This window comes from Mauremys reevesii, linkage group 8 (genome assembly GCF_016161935.1).
Source record: "Mauremys reevesii isolate NIE-2019 linkage group 8, ASM1616193v1, whole genome shotgun sequence".
Lineage (NCBI taxonomy): Eukaryota > Metazoa > Chordata > Testudines > Geoemydidae > Mauremys > Mauremys reevesii.
The window spans coordinates 18,435,504-18,444,486 of NC_052630.1; the positions used below are offsets into that span (position 1 = coordinate 18,435,504).

Genomic DNA, 8,983 nt, shown 5'->3' on the forward strand with positions numbered 1-8,983 from the left:
CTCCTCTGGAGGGTTAACGTGTTTTCTTCCCCTCATCTGGGTCAACAGGAAACTGAACCAGGAATTATTTCTGTTTTATCGAGACACTCATCGTGGTACTTTTTCTCATTATAATGCCTCTTTTCCTGAAAGGATTGAAACTGCGGATCTTTACTGTGCCTGGGTATAAATCTGCCCCCCTTGCCTCCTTCATGCCCTCATGTTGAGGACACATCGCTCCCCAAACCGGGTGCATTAGTCAAGTCACACGCGTGTATAGGTGGGGGGTACACGAGGAGCAGTAGCTCCGGCACAGAGGAACCCACCGGTCACCCAGGGCGCGGGTGCATGCTGCTAGCTCGCCTCTGAACCCTGGCGGGCACGGGCAAGCACAGACCCCCCCACGCCTCCCGCTGCAATGTCATGCCTGGAGGGAGGTTGCTGCATTAGGGGATGACCCCCCCCAGGCCTCCCTCTTGCATAGGGGGGAGGGACTCTGCAGAAGGACTTAACCCCGGGTCTTTTGGGGATGCGACTGCCCGGGAGGGGGCTCGCTGCAGAGGCGCCCCCAGTCCCCCGCGCGTGGAGGGGGCTGCGGCAGGCAGCTTCGCTCCCCCTGCCGGAGGCTGCCCCGGGAATGGGGAGGGCAGGTGGCGTTAACCCTGGCGGGGTTCCCGCGCTCGCGTACTCACAGCGCCCGCCGCTCCGCACCGCCCGCCGCCGGAAGAGAGTCAGCCAGAGCCGGGCAGGCGGGAGCCGGAGCGGGAGGCGGGCGCCCGGCCCTGCCCGGCCCGCCGAGGGGAGGAGACGAGACGAGCTGGGGAGGGGGTGGGCAGCACTGGGGTAGGGACGGGGAGCTGAGGGCGGATGGCGGGGAAGAGATGGGCGGGGGCAGGCAGCAGGGTGGATGGGGAAAATCATTGGTATTAGCCGGAGCTGGTTGTTTCCGTTTGGTAATGAGGCCCCTGTGCAGCCCCGGGGGGGCATTTCCCTTCCCCGGGTCCCTGCGCCGCCCCAGACCCAGTGAGATGTTGACTAAACACAGTCCCTGGTCTGTCCGGTTCCGCTTCACCAGGGGGCTGGGGGTGCTGAGAGCCATTGAACCAAACTGCAAACCCTGCGTAGGACGTAAACCGCTTCAAGCCAGGGGTGCGGCAGTTCCTAGGCTGCCCACCCACCCAGGTGAGGGCCAAGGTGCCTGTGGGGTGCCAGGCTCTGAGAAGTGCCCCATTACAATCATCCTTCCACAATTACGTTTTGCAGTTTTTAAGGTGGAATTTCAAAATCTGACACTTCCCTCCAAAGCAACGCTGGCGGGGGAGACCTGGAACCCAGAAACCTCACTAGTTTGTTATTGCAAGGCATGGCTAGCCACACCACGTAGTGTAGGAGTGCTATGAATGGTGAACTATCCCTCTGCCTAGCTCTACCACACATCAGCATGGTAGCTGTGTGCACTGGTGTGACAGTTTAAGGCTGCTCAGGAGGAGACATGTTCTGTCTGCACTGATTTCCTCTTGTAAGTTTGCTCATAAGGCCTGCATTGCATACACAAGTTTATTACTGAATTCCTCCTTGATGTTAAGTAGTCTGAGATTCCTGGTATGAAAAGGGCAGAGGGAACATCAGGACAGTTCACGTAGGCCAGTGTTCACCTTGCGGCAACCCTGTCAGGCAGAATACTTACAGGCTAGCTGATTTCAGTTTAACATAACTTGAAGCTGCTGGGATATCACATGCCCTGTGTAATACACAATCAGGAATACCCCCGGGGTGAGTGACACCTCACCACCTGCTCTTAGTGTGGAGAGTCTTGCCTAATGCCTGATGTAGTTTGGTTCTCTGAAACCAACAGTCTCTGGTCACAGCCAAGCACCAACTTACAGGTCTCTGCAGACCTCACCCTCTTGCAGGCTAGTGACAGACACATATCAACATCCTAGCCCCCCTGCAGTGTCCAGCCTGTGTCACAAGACACTCACAGCAATAACCACATACGCTGTCTTCAGAGAGACAGTGTACACACTGCTTGGCTAGCACAACTCAGGATCAGATCCTTTATAATAACACAGCACTGGAATCTACTTAAAGTGAAAACAACTATGAGTTTCTGTACTGTGACAATGCACCTCTTTCATCACATGAGGGCTCAGCATTTCTCCCTCTGGCATTGGGGCTGTGGTTATACTTCACATTGGTTTGCTTAGGGTTGGCCCAAGGGGCTTCTTTAAACAAACAAAAAAATACATTTCCCATATGCCAGTGGAGTATTGCCTCTTATTAAGCTGGCTATTAATTGCCAGCCACCATCTCTAACACACTCTGGGCCCAGCTATACTGGGAACCTCTCCAAACAAAAACAAACAAGATTTCTCCATATGGTGAAAAAACAGCTGTTTACCTAGGAGAAGCCCCTTTCCCCTCACTGCAAACAACCCTTCTGTAGCTTGCGTCTCCTCTCCTCTCAACCCCCACTAAAAGAGGTTTTTAAAGATCATTGTATGCCCTTAATTAGATGCAGATATCCATAATTTGCACCCGCCCACTTCCCAGAACCCAACAGGACCATTCTTCTAGATTGAGAAGCAGTGGGCTCTCTGACCTTCACACCTGTCCTTGTATTTCTTCTGTTGTCCCCCTTATTTATTTGAGTCCCAGGCTCAGTGTCTCCTCCCCTAGGCTGAGGGAGGGGCATTTAGCTGTGGGCAGGCATGTGCCCACCCACCTTCCGGAACCCAACAGGACCACTCTTCCAGAATTGTCAGGTGTGACTTCATCACATTACAAAGATTAAAATGTAAGAGATTGTAAGCAAGGATAATAAGAACAGGTTACATGTAAAACACAAGGGATAATATGCTTCTTAGAGTCTAAACTTAACTGTAACATGCTAAAGCCCTTGTCCAAAGCAATTTCTCACCTAAAACAATGTCCCAGCATCGCAAGCCCATGTGGCCAGGATGCAATTTTCATGAACACAAAAAACCTCCTCTGTTTTGCTTTCCTTAGTGAAGGATATGAAAGGGGTTCTTTTTTCTTCCTCTAATAGTCCAGTAAACCTTTTTGATGCCCCTCTTAAAGTTTACTCCCAGATAAGACTCTTCTCCCCTGTTGCTTATTCTCTGGTGTGCTTCCCACATTGGTTTCAAATGCCCTCCCCCCTACTTTTTTTGTTGTTGACTTCACATGCAGACAGGATTCCCATTGTGTTGGCTTTACAATGTTTTATTTACATTGGATACAGAGATAAGTAAATAGACATGATTTTGTCTGGCAGAAGATTTGTTGGTCCACTCTGCCTTGTTGCAGACTTTAAAGCATGATTTCAGTATATATATATAATGACATTCTTTATATAGTGTCAGTACAAACAGTTCATAATGATATTAATGACCAGTGTGACATCCGCTTTCATTTGCAACCTTACAAGATACTTTTGGGATAAGTACTATGAAAGCAGTGTGTTGAGTGTAGTGAGTTTGTCAGGCCTGATGGGAATTGCTGACACAGAATAGTGAACTCTTTCTAGGTGGCACCAATGGTCTTCTAGGTCATATCATGAAGCTAAGTGTGTAATAAAAAAGCTGACATAACACTTAACAGTATTACTGGTCACGTCTGTAACGGGATACTTCATCTGGATGATGAGCAAATTGGATCATCAATCAATTTCATGAAAACTTCAGAGGCAAAAAATGGGTGGGTCAAAGGTCAATCCTGACAATAAAGATGGACTTTTTAATTTACTTTTATAAATATTGCAGAAGAAAAAAGGAACAAGGAAATGCTCACAGGAAAGCACAAGGAAAGAACCCATGACAGGAAAGAAATTTACTCTCAGTGCCTGGTCCTAACATGGAATTAAAAACAACTCAGCATCACTGGACATATTTTTGCACAGTGGCTTCTTCTAAAAACAAAAATGCCAATGTTTGACATGGTCATGTACAAATTAGTTGGCTCTTTGATTACAAGCATTTTCTTGATCTTTAGTAATTATGATGCTTAACATCTGACCTATGGCATATCATAGCTTTTATTTTTAAATTAAGGACTGGATTGTTTTAAATTTTATTTAAATTAAATTTTAAATTAAGGACTGAGATTATTGAAAGGTAGGGGAGCTATTCAGTTGTGCTGCTCCTGCTCTGCCCTGCTCCCTGTTTCATGATGACCACAATGGAAAAGAGACAAACTGTCGTGCATCCTGGTATAGTTTTAAAGAAACAGCACAAGTATCTTCACATACGCCCTGTCTCCCCTCCTTTTATTGTTCTATATAAACTAGGGCTGTTGATTAATCACAGTTAACTCATGTGATTAACTCAAAAAAATTAACTGCGATTAAAAAAATTAATTGCGATTAATCACACTGTTAAACAATAGAATACCAATTGAAATTTATTAAATATTTTGGATGTTTTTCTACATTTTCAAATATATTGATTTCTATTACAACACAGAATATAAAGTGTACAGTGCTCACTTTATGTTATTATTTTTTATTACAAATATTTGCACTGTAAAAATGATAAACAAAAGAAATAGTACTTTTCAGTTCACCTCATACAAGTACTATAGTGCAATCTCTTTACTGTGAAAGTGTAACTTACAAATGTAGATTTTTTTGTTATATAACTGCACTCAAAAACAAAACAATGTAAAACTTTAGAGCCTACAAGTCTACTCAGTCCTACTTCTTGTTCAACCATTTGCTAAGACAAACAAGTTTGTTTACATTTACAGGAGATACTGCTGACTGCTTCTTATTTACGTCACCCGAAACTCGAGAATGCTTTCAGATGTCTTAAAAGAGCAACACTCGGATGCGGAAACTACAGAACCCGAACCACCAAAAAAGAAAATCAACCTTCTGCTGGTGGCATCTCACTCAGATGAATAATGATCAGTCTGCTTTGCTTTGGATCGTTATCGAGCAGAACCTGCCATCAGCACGGACACATGTATTCTGGAATGGTGGTTGAACCATGAAGGGACATATGACTCTTTAGCACATCTGGCATGTAAATATCTTGTGATGCTGGCTACAACAGTGCCATGTGAACACCTGTTCTCTCTTTCAGGTGACACTGTAAACAAGAAACAGGCAGCATTATCTCCCGCAAATTGTAACCAAACTTGTTTGTCTGGACGATTGGCTGACGTAGGACTGAGTAGACTTGTAGGCTCTAAAGTTTTACATTGTTTTATTTTTGAATGAAGTTATTTTTTGTACATAATTCTACATTTGTAAGTTCAACTTTCATGATAAAGAGTGCACTACAGTACTTGTATTAGGTGAATAGAAATATACTATTTCTTTTGTTTTTTACAGTGCAAGTATTTTTAATAAAAATAAAGTGAGCACTGTACACTTTGTAGTCTGTGTTGTAATTGAAATCAATATATTTGAAAATGTAGAAAACATCCAAAAGTATGTAAATAAATGGTATTTGATTATTGTTTAACACTGATTAATCACAATTATTTTTTTTAATTGCGCAATTAATCACGAATAATTTTTTAATCACTTGACAGCCCTAATATAAACATATATAGATATAGCTAAATCCTTGTCTTTACTATTTGTCCAGCTCTGGTCATCTGATTTTCAGAAGGATTTTGTCCACCTAGTATGTATGCATTATTAAATTACAAAGATGTAAATTTATGCTCTGCAGGTTTGTACTCTTCTCAGTAGGGTTATTCTCTCCCTTCACTAAGGATGTATTCTGTTTACCATTTCAATACTCTTCTAATATGTCCCTAAGGGTTGCTTCCAGGTCACCCAGTCTGCTGGTTGCTTAACCCTGTCTGGCTTAGCGTCACACTGAACTTTTCCAGTGTTTGACCAAAAATTTTTGTTTTTCAGTTTTTCAGTGAAAACTCAAAATTTTCTGCATAAAATTTTTACAAAAGCATTTTTTTCATTTTCATTGAAATCTCTCCCTCTATTTGTAGACCAGCTCTAATTCTAGGCCTTTCCCCAGCCTAAGCAATACCCTCTAGAAGGGGTATGGCATCACTAACTGTACCAGAAGCAATTGTATATTTATTATACTCTTAGTATTTGCACCCACAAAGAGAAAATACAAATAAATAATAATACAAGAACCTCACAGTTGGAGGCTGCAACCGGTATTTATTTAATTAGGATAACCCCCATTCCAGGTAGCATAAAACTTGCAGTCCCCTCACCCCACAAACACTTGCTACCAATGAGGTCCCTGAGGAAATCAGATGTGAATTGAGCCAACTGACTTCTATAGAGTTACACTAGGGATGAATGTAGTCTTCTTTGTATTGTTACAGAATGAGTTTCTTGACTATCGGAATCTTCCCTTCACTCCCTAAAATACCGAAGATCTCTGCTTTTACACAGCTCTCCCCTCAAAACACAAAAAAACCATAACAACCCCTTCCCTCAATACTATATTCTTTATTGTATTAATAATCACATGTACCTTAAGTGTATTTATATCATGGATTGGGAACAAGAGATCCATTTCATCTTGCTAGTTTATTATTGACTCTTCACTTGAGAAAATCTAAGTGTATAACTGCTGCGTATTACATTATTGCTCACTATTAACATACATGTCCTGTAAGGGGCACTGCAGGACTAGGTTATCAGCAGCACAGTGTCATATACAACATATTGAAACAGGCTAAAGGCAAAGCCTGGGATATGATGTCAGGTTTTTCTGATCTTTGTGAAAGGTGGATATGCAGCAGGTGGGAAATGAAGTCTGCTTACCTCTCTGAAGAGATGTGGATGGCATTAGAAAGTGCTTATCTCTCTGAAGAGATGTGGATGGCATTCTCAAAGGTGAGTGTTATGGTCTAGTGCTCTATACTGATTTGTCCCTTTTCACAGATTTGCCAAAAAGAATCACAGAGGCTCCTAGGAGCAATCCATTAACATTCAGGTCAAGGGAGGGTTGAGGGTGATTCTCTGGTGAGTGATACAATTCTTCCTCTCTCTGGATGCTGCTGAGTTACACCTGTCAGACAAGATCTTTATCTCTATAGCAAAGGCCTTAAAAGCACAGATCACAATATCACATCTTCCCTTTCAACACAAAACTTAATAAAAACACTTAAAAACAAGAATATTATAACACACAATGACAAACACTTATAACCAAACTCATAACTACCACTTACTAACAATGTTCAGTTAGTCTCTAAAGTGCCCTGTGCTGTCATGTGGACCCACAGGGCTCCCCTAGAACATCGGCACTATGGTTGCGAGGAGGAGGCAAGTCCACTTGTTCCAGGTCCTGGTGCTCTATTGTCTCAAATCTGTGCTGGTTGTTGCCTGTCTGAAACCCTCTGAGGCAAAATGGCAGACTCAGTGCCCCTTTCTCTCCATCCCTTCTGGGATTTGGAGACAATATTGTCACCTGTTCCTCAGTAGTACATGTCCATCTGGGGTGACAACCTCATATGACCACAGATCAAACTCTTGTGACACAGTGCGGTTGTGTCTCGTCACAGAGCTTTTCATGAAATGATGGTAGCTCCTGAGCCCCCAAATCAGACTGAGTTTCTTGTTTTGCCTTATCTGTCTCTACAAATCTGCAAGTCCTCAGTAACTCTGACACCCATTTCTAATAGTGCAGGCATTCTGTTTTCTCGTGAACAAAATGTCAGCAGGTGACAAACTGTGCTTCATTGATGCCATTCTGTAATTAACAGTGCTAAATACACATCAGAGTCTGACTTCCCAGCCATTTTCAGTAGGCACTTAAGTGTTTTGACACTGTTTTCCACCAACCCATTGGATTGCAGATAATGGGAACTAGTGGTTACATGCCTAAATCTGTACTTCACTGCAAACTGCTTAAACTTATGCCCATTAAACTGTGGCCCATTGCCAAACATTACTATGTCAGGTATACCATCACTAGCAAAAATCGATTTAGTATGCACAATCACCTATTTAGCTGTAATATCTTCTAGTAAGGCTATCTCAGGGAAGTGAGAACAACGATCTAGGACAAGTACATAGTTTATTCCAGACAGCATAAACAAATTTATGCCTACTTTACTATTTTTTCCTGTGCCACCAACACAGGCACTTTTGCTTGAGTTGACCTGCATTTTTGGTATATGCAACAAGACTTAACAGCTACCTCAGTGTCACTGTTCATTTGACATTGAAATGTATCTGGCCCTTCTTTTAACTTTTTCAATCCCTAAACAATTTTCATGTATCCCTTTTATTCTTAGTATCATATGGTGCTCAGTGGTCACTCAGTGGCTTAAGGTGCTTGAAAGGGATCTGCTTTCTTGAGTATGGTTCCAGCTGGTTGTATATAACAACAAGAGCTTCCCAGCGCCCCATCCAGACTCTTCATCTAGGAAACTCAGCCCACTCCCAGTACCACAGACTAGATGGATCACTGGTCTCATCTGGTATAGCAATATATGTGTTCCATTATCCTTTGAGGACCAGACATTGCTGATTGCAAATGGTTTTCTGCGGAGTCTTTCCACTGGCTTACAGCAATCTTAAAGAAAGCATTTTTATTTAGAAATCACCTCAGAATTGTTTTCTATGCAAGGCACTGTAATGGTTTTCTTACTTCTGGTTATACTGAAATTCCCTTTTTGAGAACATGTATGCCCTACATTGGGGCCTTTTCTTGCAGACCTTACTCATGCAATTATTTCCATTGAAGTCAATGGGATTATTCACCTGAGAAAAGGCTATATCAGCGGTTCTCAACCCGGGGTCCGTGGCCCCCTGGAGGACCATGAGGCCCTGCGGATGAAACCTGGTGTCCCGAGCTCTGGCGTTTCCCCACCCTGGGCTGAAGGTGGGAGTGGGGCTGAAGCCGGCAAACCCTCCCACCCGCCATCTGAAGCCAGGAGCAGCTTCATGTTTACCGTATGTGTTCGCTGAAATTGTTTAGGACACACTAAAGCTGCCCATTGGCTTTTGAGTCATAATCATTCCAGGATATGATTAAAAAGCACTAAAACACATGCATGGGGA

The 8,983-nt window shown here is 43.3% G+C and overlaps 1 protein-coding gene across 3 annotated transcripts in view; it reads right to left on the reverse strand.

Moving 5' to 3' along the window:
- SFXN1 (sideroflexin 1) overlaps window positions 1-2,414 on the reverse strand; it is a 38,938-nt gene extending 36,524 nt beyond the window's left edge. The window contains exon 1 of one of the 3 annotated variants that reach the window (XM_039486003.1): window positions 2,381-2,414. The gene's annotated coding sequence lies outside the window, so the exon portion shown is untranslated. Of the gene's footprint in view, window positions 354-671; window positions 800-2,380 lie in introns of those variants that run through there. The other 2 variants (XM_039486002.1, XM_039486001.1) reach the window with 2 other exon arrangements.
- Window positions 2,415-8,983: the final 6,569 nt, after the last annotated feature.